The following is a 12,783-nucleotide window of genomic DNA, read 5'->3' as shown; positions in this document are numbered from 1 at the left end:
GGCTAATCATTAAGCGGCCGAAAGTACGGAGAAAGAGACTTCTGATTGAGTCTCAGCATTCTGACTATTATTATCTAGATTTCGACAATAATATATCTTTAATGTACTTTCATGACGCCAATTTGCCTAACCAAGAATATCATTTATGTTTCTAAAACAATTTAGCGAAGCAACAGCTGATCAAGTACCCCGAGATGCTTCGATACCTGATTCCAAAAGGTTTCTTGACCCAGCCCCCAAAAATTGTGGGCGTAGCTGGTCTTACAGGATATCTGGTTGTAATAAACAAATTTGTCAAGGAGCCTCATCTATTATTAGAGTTATGAGCTACAGTTATGAGTGTCCTAAGCCAAAATAAGGGATTTAGATGCTTCTCCGGGCACGATAAAAACGTCCAACTTGACTATCTATACGTTCCTGTATCTGTTTTAAAACCGAAACCCGGATGCAAAGTGATGGAATCACCGTTATCAATAAAATGCTGAGGCTCGAAAAAGCAAGAGAGTCAAATCATGAACTCTATGCCCAGAAGCCAATAAAATTATTGTGGCTGTGTGTTTTGAGCTATGAAATAAATTTTGCTCATCTAGTTTTAGGCTTTTCAAATAATTTATAACTTTCCCCGCTTCCCATACTGGCACTTACTGCGCGATTGGTCTAGCTATAGATAGGATTGAGCTAGCGCTTTAAGGATATGTTTTACTAATTTATTAGATAAAATTTTAACATCGCTTAGAGCCTCACAAATTGATGCTATGTCAGATTTGTGAACTAAAATAGATATAGATCTATTTAGATAATAGATTTAGATATATAGATATCTATGCCAGATGATCCTTTATAAATAGGTTTGCTAAGAATCTAGCTACATCAGGAGGAGCCGGGAATCGACAGTTTATATTACTATGTTGACACCAATTTACCCATTTATACCAAATAGGGGCATATGTTTTCCTTGTTGAAGCTCTCAAACACGACGAAATAAGTTGTTTTTCGTCTCGTGTTTTGCAGCCAAAATCAGCCACGCTTCCAACTGTAATTTCTGCCCTTGAGGAGGAGGTTGACCCGTTACGGTATTTATCAGGGTTTTGTTTAGATTCCGTATTGGTAGCGAGGGTGCAAGTGCTCGGCCTTTCAAATCCGGGCGCCAAAAAGGCTTCCTCCACCTGGGTGCTATTATTATGAACTTCCCTTGGCATAAGTTGAGATGGTGCAGCACTCGAGGTAGAGGTACTGGCGGTGGAAATATCCACGCTAGATCGTATCGCCAGCATTTGCTGAAGGCGAGGTGAAGCAAGTGTTTGAGTCTAATAAGTCTAGCGACACATAACTTGCCACAACAGGAGCCTCTCGTGACGCGAAAAGATCTATTTCAGGGGTTCTCCATCGTCTGAATATGTCCGTGGTTGCCTCTTTCAAGAGATGCCAATTGGTGCCCCTGCGATTGCGCGAGAGGTAATCGGCTTCCACGTTGTACATTCCCGGCAAGGAAGTGAGGGATAAGTACAATATTCAAACTGTCCGTCAGTGCCCGAAGATCTTTTGTCAATTTTAACAGCATTTGGGACCTTGTTCCTCCTTCGTTTTTTATGTACGATACAACAGTTTTGCTGTCGCTTTGCAGGATTACCATCGAGTTCTTTAGGACTTCGGATGTCAAAGAGATTGCTGCTACCACAGCGTGCATCTCCTTTAAATTGCAATGCCACTCAATCTGACTTTGAGTCCAAGAACCATTTAGGGGTTTGTTGTTGATTAGCGCTCCCCAGTGTAGATCCGAGGCATCGGTGACAATGTAATTCACATGCCTTGTTTTGAAGTGAATCGGTGTTTTGTGACTGAGGTTGTGCAAACACCATACCACGTCCTGATTCACCTCTGCAAGAGAACTCGGGCAAAGAGGAGCTCTCCTAAATGCATTGCTGTGTCGCTGCAGCGTTCGGCAACGCAACCTTCCCCGGTGGGTGATGAAGGTCGCAAAATTGAGATACCCTAAGAGGCGTTGGGCCTGCTTGAGGGTCCAATTTGCCGGCTGACAAGCGTGTTATCAGGCACTGACGAATTTTGATAACTTTTTACGGGTAAGGACTTTGCATTTGATAGTGTGTCCCACGTGATACCCAGAAAATCGATCGACCTCGTTGGAGTGCATATCGACTTCTCTCGATTTATGGTCCAGCCCAGGTTCTTCAAAAAGGTCATGGCTACGAGAACCTGGGAGTTAAGAATTGTTCTGTCCTGGTGGACCAGTAAGTAATCGTTCAAGAAAACGATCACTCTTAAGCCCTGACGGCGTTATAGCTCGGCTGTCCAATTTGTCACCGAAGCAAACATTTTCGGAGCTATGGCCAACCCAATAGGTAAACAAGTCATTTGAAGGAGCCTTCCCTCGTAACTGATACGCAGAAAGCAACGATGTTCGAGGGAAATCGGTACATGATAGTAGGATTGCCTGTAATCCAGCTTCACCATCCAATCGCCTTTTTGTAGGAAATTTGGCATTTGGTGGTGATGAAACAGATGAAAAGGTTCTGGTTTCATGAACCGATTTAAAGATTTTAGGCTGAAAATGACTCGATTTTTCCGTTCTTCGTTATTATGAAATATGAACGATATGATATGATAGATATAAACGACGGAGTCAGCGGTGCTGGCTCCAGTATATGGTCTCGAATCATGGTATGTATTTCCAAGGAAATCGAAGTTGAAACAGGTGTTTGCAACTTTTTTAGGATTTAGGACAGTACTAATAGCGGTTTTCGATTGAAAGTTATTCGAGCGGAGGTTATTAATTTTAGAATGGAAAAAGGAGGTTTTAATTTCACCCAATTTTTGTGATAGTTCCTTAAAAATCCGCCCGAACAGCCCATCGAGTCACTTATGTTGGGATTTATTTGGATTGTTATATTTGCGTCCCCCCTTTTGATGTGAAACATAAAAAAAAAAGCAAAAAACATAAAGCACGTAAAACCGATTTCTGGTGTGGCGACAAATGCCGTGGCGATGCCACGCTATATGATGGTATATATACAGTCTATATGCAGTAGTGTGTACGGTGTATTTCGAAGTCACTGATTAAACGAATTAAGTAGTCACGTTTTGAAATAAATTCGTAAATTTTTGTATTTAAATGAAAATAAATGTTTATTCAATAAATAGTCATCGTTATTTTAACAAAATAATGTCGATGTTTCACATCTGCCAGGCGTCCCGTGACGGCTCACATTTTTTATTTTCGTGATCATCGAAGTTGTGACTCTGTTGTCCTTGTTTTGAGTTGTATCGGTTACCAAGAAAGGGCTTTTGACTAACCTGAGACGTTGAAGCTACAGGCGATTAAAAACGTATGCGTGATTTAACGCGTATTGTTTAAGATTGGTACCCGCGAATTCTGTCAATTTTGATAATACTACCAACATTTTGTAAATATTTAGATAATTTTTCAGGATTAAACATGTACTCCGAGGGGTGGGAATTTTATCTAAATCTTCTATAACATGTTTTTAAAGTTTGATCAAAACATTCTTGCAATTTATTATGTATAGAATTTAAATTAAGAACCGCGTTCGACTGAAGACCACTAAAACGCTACGTAACGCTTTATTGATAAACTCATTTTTAAATCGGTAAAAGCAGGAAAAGCAACGTATTTCTTTTGTATATCAATATAACGTACACAGTTCAAATCAGAAATGTAAAAACCTCTGCATTGAAATTAATATTATAATTTATAACTCGGAGGTTCTTGAACCGACACGTCTAAATGAGCAATATCATTAACTACAGCCGCATGGTTCAAAAAAGGGTCGTGTAGGTTTGCATTATTAGATTCGGTCACTTTATGTAACATGCTAGACGACGCAGCATAATTGTAAAAAAGTATTATTAAGGTGACTCACCAATTACTGCGACAATTGCTCAAACCTGAGGATAATCACGTGAATTACTGCTGTGGCGGCGGTTCTTCATCCTCTTCACTCGTACTCGAACTTTGCGAAGAACTCGGCTTGTCAGAACTTGCAGAGACAATATCTCCCGTGATATGAGACGGCCTTGTAAAGCGCGGGTGAGGCACGTTTGACCGCGTAGCCAACACATTTACACCGATTTTAGCACTTTCATTAGCCATTTTATATTTTTAACGTGAAAACCGAGTTAACCATTTTACGAAATAATTATTTCCACTTTGAAAATAAATTTTAGGTCGATATAACTTTGAATATACTGATTCGTTTTTAAGTGTGCACTAGCGACTGTGCAAGACGAAAAACGACGCAACAATGAACAAGAACTCTGGCGGCTTGCTTTAGCGCGATAAAAAGTTAGTTCCAGTTTCAAACGCTGGGCGCTGGCGGCGGTGTCACGTGGTGGGAAAAGGTCGGATACTAGCGATTTGGGCGGAAAAGGAAACGATGTACTCTCATAATGGACCTCGGACGTCAAACGGAACACATAATAACAAAACCATGTTAATGCTTATTTCGTACTCCTATGGCAAATTTTAATTATTCCTTTTTTTTACGTGTAAGCTATCAAAGATTTATATTTTATATGTTACGTTACGTTTATATTACGTGACTAACAGTAGTTCGCGTAAGATAACGGCGGCGCCATACTTGAATATTGTCAACCCACCTGACCATTCTAGAATTACAACGTTTATAAAACGCAGTGTAGACAAATACCCGTTTCTGATAAAAATGAAACAAAAAACTGTCGTTGTATTTTAGAATAAAAAAAAATTGTTTCATAAATTGTAACTTAATCAACTGATAGGCATCGCGAATCATTTATCAAAGGCGAAAATATCATTAGCCGTATAATGATAATCATGTATATTATCTTATATATTGGTGATTGTGTTATCTTATCACTATTATATGGTAAATAATCACACAGTGCACTGTTGCTTGCACCTTGTTCGTAATCAAATAGAAATTTTAAACATAAGTGAAAACAATACACTGTTTTGTGTTTGTGTTAGACATGGGTGATTAGGTGAGTAGGCTATATTTTTTATAAATTTTACTCGGTCCTACTGGTTTTTGATTCGTCAGTTATATTATTTAATTTATTACTTTTTGTTTTAATAATAAATATTTTTAAAGGTTGTGCCAAAGCTCAGAGGGAATGCGTGTCAACATTGTACTCTAAAAATGGCCAAAATAATAAAATCTATATTTAACACGTCAGAGAGACGCAAGTCCCGGTTTGAGGACAAAGAGGAAGATGTTCCATCACCAGATCTTAGAAGGAAGTTGTCTATTTCTAGATCGGGGAGAATGAGGCAGGCGAACAAAAAACGACAATCGTTGTCGTTGGAGGTTTATGGGCAGGTGGGAAATATTTTTATTTCTTTTTAAGTCAGTTATGAAAAAAGGGGACAAGCATGATATGTATATTTTTGTCTGCGGATGGGAAACAAATTCTAGCTTACGGATTGGTTGATCAATCTGGAATTAGTGATACTCGGGATAATTGTTGTGATTCGACAGAAAGTCGCTATTAAAATAGCTTTTATTTATATATACAAAGATTGGTGAACATCTACGAATACTCCATAAGTTAACGATGAACGTGCAGTGAAGTAGCAGTGAAAACAGGTAGCTTTAGATTGGATCGAACTCATTTTAAACTTTACTAGGTAACACTATTAAACGGCAGTAGTTAAGTAAGGCTTAAAATTTTGATAAAACTTATAACAAGGTTGCATTTACATACTTATTAACACGTGGCAATTATATAGTAAATATTGATATAGGTATACAGCTGTTGAGCTGTGTCTAAAAAGCAGTATCCAATTAGCTTAGTTTGTTCATTATGTCTTTTTTCAGGAACATCAAGACAAGCAAAAAACAGTGGATCAGAAATCGGAAACAAAAAGGCGACATAGTACGGAGTTATCACCTGAAGAAGAAATAGATAGCGCGTTTGAGATTATAGACAAGACGTAGTGATTATGAACTGTGATTAATTAATTGAGGCCCAGCCTTTAAAATTATACTCTCCATTTTTGGTAGGTAGGTATTAAAATTCAAGATTGAAGGAGAGTTGCTTGGTTATTAAGTTTTATATTTTTATAAAAGGGGTGTTTGGTTTATGCCTTTTTATTAGGGAAGTGAAATTATCGTGAATACAGTTACATCGACATTTTCGTTTCAAATGCGATGCTCCAGTTTTCCATTCTATGACGATAACATGATTATATTGTTTGTGCTACGAGGTACTGAAAATCTTTGACCGTAGACTGAACGAGCTCGATATGATGTCATAATAATTTGATATTGTGAACCTTTTTTTTTTGACAATTCAGACCAATTGACCTAGTCCCATGCTAAGCTGGTGAAGCTTGTGTTATGGGTACTAGGCAACGGATATACATACATATTATAGAAAGATAGACATATAAATACATATTTAAACACCCAAGACCTAAGCACAACACCAAATGCTCATCACATCGATGTTCGTCTCAGCCGGGGATCGAACCCGGGACCCATGGATTCGCAGCCAGGGCTACTAACCACTAGACCAATGAGTCGTCAAACTGAGTCCCTAATTATTATAGGTTGGTGTTCTTCTTTTTCCGGAGTCGGAATGTCTGAATGAATTTAAGAATAATATTTCTGTCAATGATAATAGTATATTGACGTTGTTTAGAGTTTAGACCGTATATCTGAAGTTATATAAGACGACATGGCACTTTCGTGATACGGTTTAAGATCACTGTAACTACGTATTGGCATCAGTCTTTATCGATATCTTAAGATACGCAATAATATACATAAGTGGTATTATGTATTCTTTATTAATGCTTTTAGTAACATATTTTTTTATATTATTTCGGTTTCATTCACATATTATAAACCACAAATTTTGTTGCATTTGTTTATTTGCAAAATATTTAGTGATAAGGTGTAATTGATTGACAATAAATTGCAATAAATATTATCGTCGTATGTGGATACATATATCATAAAATTTGACTCATTTGACCAAATTAGATTTTAGAAACCGTCTAAGGACAAACCATTCGAAAGGTTGCTTTATTCTAAATTATATTATTAATATAGGCATTGCTTGTATTTTGTTTTTCAAATATAAGACTGAATATAATTCATTTGTTTCTGTTCCCTATTTTTTTGTAAACCCTTCAATCATATCTAGGATCCTACGTGTACTGACGTCTATAGAACAGTGAAGTCAAACGTAGAATTTAGAGTATCGCTCGTAGAATGCTAATCTAAGTAGATTGCTCGTAGATTTAGAAAATTGCATTTCAATAGACTTAACTAAGACCTAACCTATCCTCACATAATTTTGGTGTATTTAAATTTAATCAATGACAAAGCAATAGTTATAACAATAAGGACAGACTATGTAACCTCCTTTAAGTGCAGACGGTAATTAAGATAAGGTATTATCAATTCTTTATAATCCGCCGCTGATAAACTTCTACGTGAATATTGACGATTGATTGATTGATGATAAGGATTAGAAGTAGGGAACTATAATTAAAAAGAAACTGCTGAAAGATTTAGGCTGAGGGTGACATTTCTGTGTAGATTTTACACTCGGTCGTACGGTAAAAACATCGTACCCAAAACGTCGGCATGTAAGCTTATCACCTACTTTTTTAATTTATTTAATAGGGGCAGAAGGCTCAACTGATATAAAGTTCTACCGCCGTACAGTGTTCATACTCTGAATTCCAGAGGGCTCGCGTGTGAGTTGCCTTTTAAGAATTGGTACGCTTGTTTCATGAAGGTTGCCTATAAAAAAACTGACAGCGGAGGATCACGTTGTCTTTGGTAACGACTAATATTTAGATAAATCGATTGACAGATAAACGAGAATTGATTGCAAATATAATTTAACTTGACGTTACGAATAAAGTCGGCGGGATTTTCTACAATTAGCGTTTAAATCAGTTTTCTTTAAAAACGGTTTGATACAATTTGTTACGATTGCTAAATTTTTTGGCGCCACCACCAGTCTGTGTCCAAACTAATTACAAAAGGGTTTAAAGGCAAGCCAACCTTTTATTTATTTATAGATTTAGTTATTAAGCTTACGACATAACACAGTAGGTACTCAATCTACTAATTATTTTACAAAATCTTACATCTAAAATGTGTGACAATTAACGTAAACATAAAATTAAAAATTGAAATTTAAAATTTAAAAAATACAATTAAAACATAAGATAATACAAGCACACAACAAAAAAAATTTATAGAAATTTGTTGGCACTTAAAGCAGAAAAAACAGAAAAATCATCAGTAAAACAGCGAATTAGGTTCGAGAAAGGCACCCCACAATGCTTTCTCTAAAACCGATCAGCCCACTACCGAATATATCCAGCTCCGGATAAGCTGTTTTCAATTCGTTAAAATCGCGAAGAATTCGAACGAGAGGTGCCTGAACTCCTAGGTTAGTTTTGGCAGAAGGAACTTGGAAAATATTGTTGATTTTAAACCTAAGGAATGAGTAAGGGACGACAATTTTAATATCCTGTAAGAGTCGTACAATCAAAACAATCTGCATTCCGTTTAAGAAATCCAAGCATTCGTGCGGACGTGGTGACTACTTTATTGACCTGTGATGTAAACGTTAATTTTTTGACGATAATAACACCCAAGTCACGAATCTTCTCACTTCTGAACCTCCTTCAATGGCGCGCTGTCAAGCTTATACACAGTAACAAGTGGTTTTTTTTCTTGTGTATTTAATATGAAAGCACTTGTTTATATTGTGACATGAGAGCGTAGGCTATCATTCCAATCAATGGTTTTCAGATCCCCTATTATAGACACAAAATTGTTAAGTTTAGTGTTACCTCTCGTTCGCAAAAAAGATATTTTAGAATATTCAATAATTAACAATAAACTAGGATGATTCGCGTATATTTTAATTAACGAGTCGGAGGGGGCTGATACATTAATAATAGACATATTACATAATACTAAATCTAAGAAACGATCATCGCTATTACCTATACTATTAAATTGCTTTAGGCTATTCATAGACATAAAGTCAATCAAGGCAAAGCCAAGTGTATTGCTATATTTACAAGGTGTCATAAAAACTTCATTATTTGGCGATCTCCAATGGAGGAGAAAACTGCCAAACTTTGCCACTAGTAGCGCTGGTAACGCTTGACCCATAACAAATGCAAACAAACGTCAAATCCCAAACTTTATTATTATAACACAAGATAAAACATTATTTTTCTCCAAACATGCCTCGCTGTGCAGCAATCGGTTGTAATAATAATGGAAATCACAGTTTCCCTAATGATTTACGCATAAGAAGACTCTGGGAAAAAGCTCTGAAAAAACTTAATTTCAAAGCTACAAACTTTTCGAGGTTATGTTCGGAACATTTTATTGAATCCGATTATGAAGGCATCAGCTGTTCTACAGGTTTGCATAAATATAGGTGTGTAATAAGCACTAATTATTATGCATTCATTTTAGGTTTACTTCAACTTCATAGATATTTGAAAAAGACTGCAATCCCAACTGTTTTCGCTTGGAAGAAACCCACTACCACAGCAAGTATCGCAAGGGAACAAAGATATTTGAAACGTGATTGTAGAAAAACACTGGTTTTCCCATCAACATCTGCAACAGAGATTGACATTAATATTCCTTCTATACCTGAAGATACCATTGAAGTTTCGTCTCAGGTTCCTGTCTTTCAAGTTGAAGTTGAACTGATGACCAGTCCAGCCCAGGAAATCAGGGTAGCCCCATCTCGATCCGCTCCAAATAGAGTATCAACTCAAACTCCACATTTATTTAGATTCTTTTCCTCGGATGATATGTTATCAGATGCCAGATCAGTTTTGTTTTATACAGGTTTAGAGGAAGTTTCTAAATTTAATTTGGTGTTCTCTACGTTATTACCAATGGCATATCATTTCATCAGTGTAATTGATCAATTTCGATGTTAGTTAAACTAAGAAGAAATAAACCTGATTTTGAGATGGCAAATTTTTTTGGTATAAGTACTACTGCTGTAGGGAACATATTTTACATGGGTAAATTTTGTATATGAATTGTGGAAAAATATAGATATTTGGCCTAGTCGCTCACTGGTTGATTATTATATGCCAGATTCATTTAAGCAACATCATCCAGCTACCAGAGTGATAATAATAGATGGGACAGAAATACCTATAACAAAACCAAAAAACCCTACAGCGCAACAAGCAACTTTTAGTAGCTACAAACACCACAACACCATAAAATTCTTGGTGGGTGCTACACCTGGTGGCCTGATATCGTTTTGTTCAGATGGATATGCAGGATCTACCAGTGACCGCCAAATAACGGAAAGAAGTTCCCTTTTAGCTGTTATTGATGAAAAAGATGCAATTATGGCTGACCGTGGATTCAATGTGCAAGATCTATTTGAACAAAAAGATGTTGCCATTTATACACCAACATTTTTGAAGGGTCTATCACAAAGTACTTGGTGTAAAATTAAAACATGATATACAATTAGCAAAAAATCGTATACATATTGAACGTCTTATTGGGCTAACAAAAACATTTAAAATATTAAAAGGTGATGTGAATTCTTTTTATGTGCCATTATTATCAAGAATATTTTTTATTTGTGTTATGCTATGAAATTTTAAAGAAGGAATTGTGAAATAAAAGTCCAAAGTAATCAGTGGGTTTTAATGTTTCTAAGTAATTCTTATAAATATATTTATTAAGTAGGGCCTTTTTAAAATATTCCACATAAAATTTGTCCAATACTGTTATCACAATTGATAAATTTTTCATACCTTTCCTCGTAAATCACTTTCAGATCTTTATAAGTATAGACTAAAACATTACAGAATTAAAAGGTTGGTTTCAGCATTTTCCTTACAATAAGTATGATCCCTTTCCACCGCATAGGGATTTGCTGGCTCATACAAGTGTTTAATTGGCATTTTTAATGGGTGATTTAGGATCAAACTTCTAAATCTTTTCTTATATTCTTCTTTGTCCACTAGCATAGAGCATGGGGAAAATATTGTATTTTCCACATTTCTTTTCATGGGTAGTTTAAGTTATCATAGGAGATGCAGTGAAAACTTTCTGTGGCACATAAAACTTTTGCAATTTTTCTGTTGGCACTTGATGTTTAATTATAATTTTTTCACGCACCATATGCTCTATGGCATAGAGCACAGTAGCCACATGCTTGCAATGGGCATTTGTACCACTACCTGCCACACATTCACATTGAGATTCCTTTATTGATCCTCTAGCATGTATCTTAATGTTCACTTCATATTGAAGCCGTTTTATCGAAGCACGAGTTATGCCTTTAACAAAGGTATATTCACCTACTGTAGCTGCTCTAACAACTACTAAAAATCTTGCTTCATACAATTGCAGCCCGTCAACTTGCTTTTTATGGAATCTGTAAAAAAACAGGGTTTGTGATTTATATTTTCTTAATACTTTCAGACTTAGTAAGTCAGAAAGAAAATGTTTATTCGGAAAACATGGCAATTTTTCAAGTTAATGTTAAAGTTGCCGATTAGGGCCAGCTCAGCTTTGTGCTGTGGTTTGGAGGGGCTGATTTTTAGTACCTACCAAACAATGTATGAATTCCTCTAAATTACTCATTCATCGTGAAAAAAATACTTACTCATTGTAATATTATAGAATATGTTGTTTCGTCATGGGAGGAAGGCTTGTGCTTGCATTGATGTCCCGATATACATCAATGGATGGTAAATCCATTTTAACATCATCCGTTTCATGAACTTGCTGTTTAACAAAATTGAAATTTCGCTCGAAACATTCGAGCCTGTAATAAAAAAGAATTGTTATAAGCAGTAATACTACACACTAAAACACATGCTATCAAAATATAATAATATCAATTAAACAAGGCTGAATAAACAACAAATAGTTTTGAAAGGGATTATAAAATGATTTAAAAAAAAAAGTGTTTTTGAAAAATATCCACTGTGATTACCTCGTGTCAAGATTTGCCTTTCTGCCTTTTAAAGAACCGCCCCGAGTCTTCAATTCTGCTTTTAATTGAGGTACAGTCCAAGTCGAATACATTTTTCAGCAGTTTTCACTTGTGAACACCTTTTAAGATTTACTAAATCTTAGGTTTACGAAAGAAATGCTGAATACTGACAGCGTATTGTCATGGGTCAAGCGATGAAAGCGACATCTGCAATTAGCTTTGCGTTTTCTCCTCCATTACTTAACCCTAGATTTTTTTTTTTTTAATGGCTTTTATTTGTGCCAACTGGGCACAAGGTACTTCGCCAGTGTCGTGTAGATGGAGAAGGCACGATGGAGATTGATCAGTGAAAATAATAATTAAGTTAATTTTGAATATGCACCTAAACAAAAAAAAACAAAACCCTAGATTGAAATCACCTAGAATAATGACGCCATCACTTAAGTTTAAAGCTCTGTCAACGCTGTCTAAAAATTGTGTCAAAGTCCCAATCTTTACAGAAGGAGGCAGGTATACTACACGTCATATCGAAAGTTTCTTTATTATTTTATTAATATTTATATGTAAGGTGACCCATAAGTCCTCCACATTCGATTCCCATGCCTCAAATCTGAAAGAAGAGATTTCTTTGGAGTAAAAAAAACATATGATATATATGGCGCCGTGCTCGTGCAGGCCCACACGGATGGTAATAAACGAGTAGTAGCATATTTTAGTAGGGTCACCCAGGGCGCGGAGCCCAAATACCATTCATATTATGAATTAGAAACGTTGGCGGTCGTCAAGGATCAG

The 12,783-nt window shown here is 36.1% G+C and overlaps 2 long non-coding RNA genes across 2 annotated transcripts; one reads left to right on the top strand and one right to left on the bottom strand.

Moving 5' to 3' along the window:
- The first annotated feature begins 8,686 nt into the window (after window positions 1-8,686).
- On the top strand, window positions 8,687-10,680 carry LOC125063777. Its single transcript, XR_007119565.1, has 2 exons — window positions 8,687-9,425; window positions 9,480-10,680. It is a non-coding gene; the product is annotated as an uncharacterized LOC125063777 (long non-coding RNA).
- LOC125063776 lies at window positions 10,678-12,352 on the bottom strand. The gene is made up of 3 exons (XR_007119564.1): window positions 11,992-12,352; window positions 11,659-11,820; window positions 10,678-11,427 (listed from the first exon to the last, which is right to left on the bottom strand). It is a non-coding gene; the product is annotated as an uncharacterized LOC125063776 (long non-coding RNA).
- Between the last annotated feature and the right edge of the window lie 431 nt (window positions 12,353-12,783).

This window comes from Pieris napi, chromosome 3 (genome assembly GCF_905475465.1).
Source record: "Pieris napi chromosome 3, ilPieNapi1.2, whole genome shotgun sequence".
Classification (NCBI taxonomy): domain Eukaryota; kingdom Metazoa; phylum Arthropoda; class Insecta; order Lepidoptera; family Pieridae; genus Pieris; species Pieris napi.
This window is presented reverse-complemented; position numbering and strand designations above follow the sequence as displayed.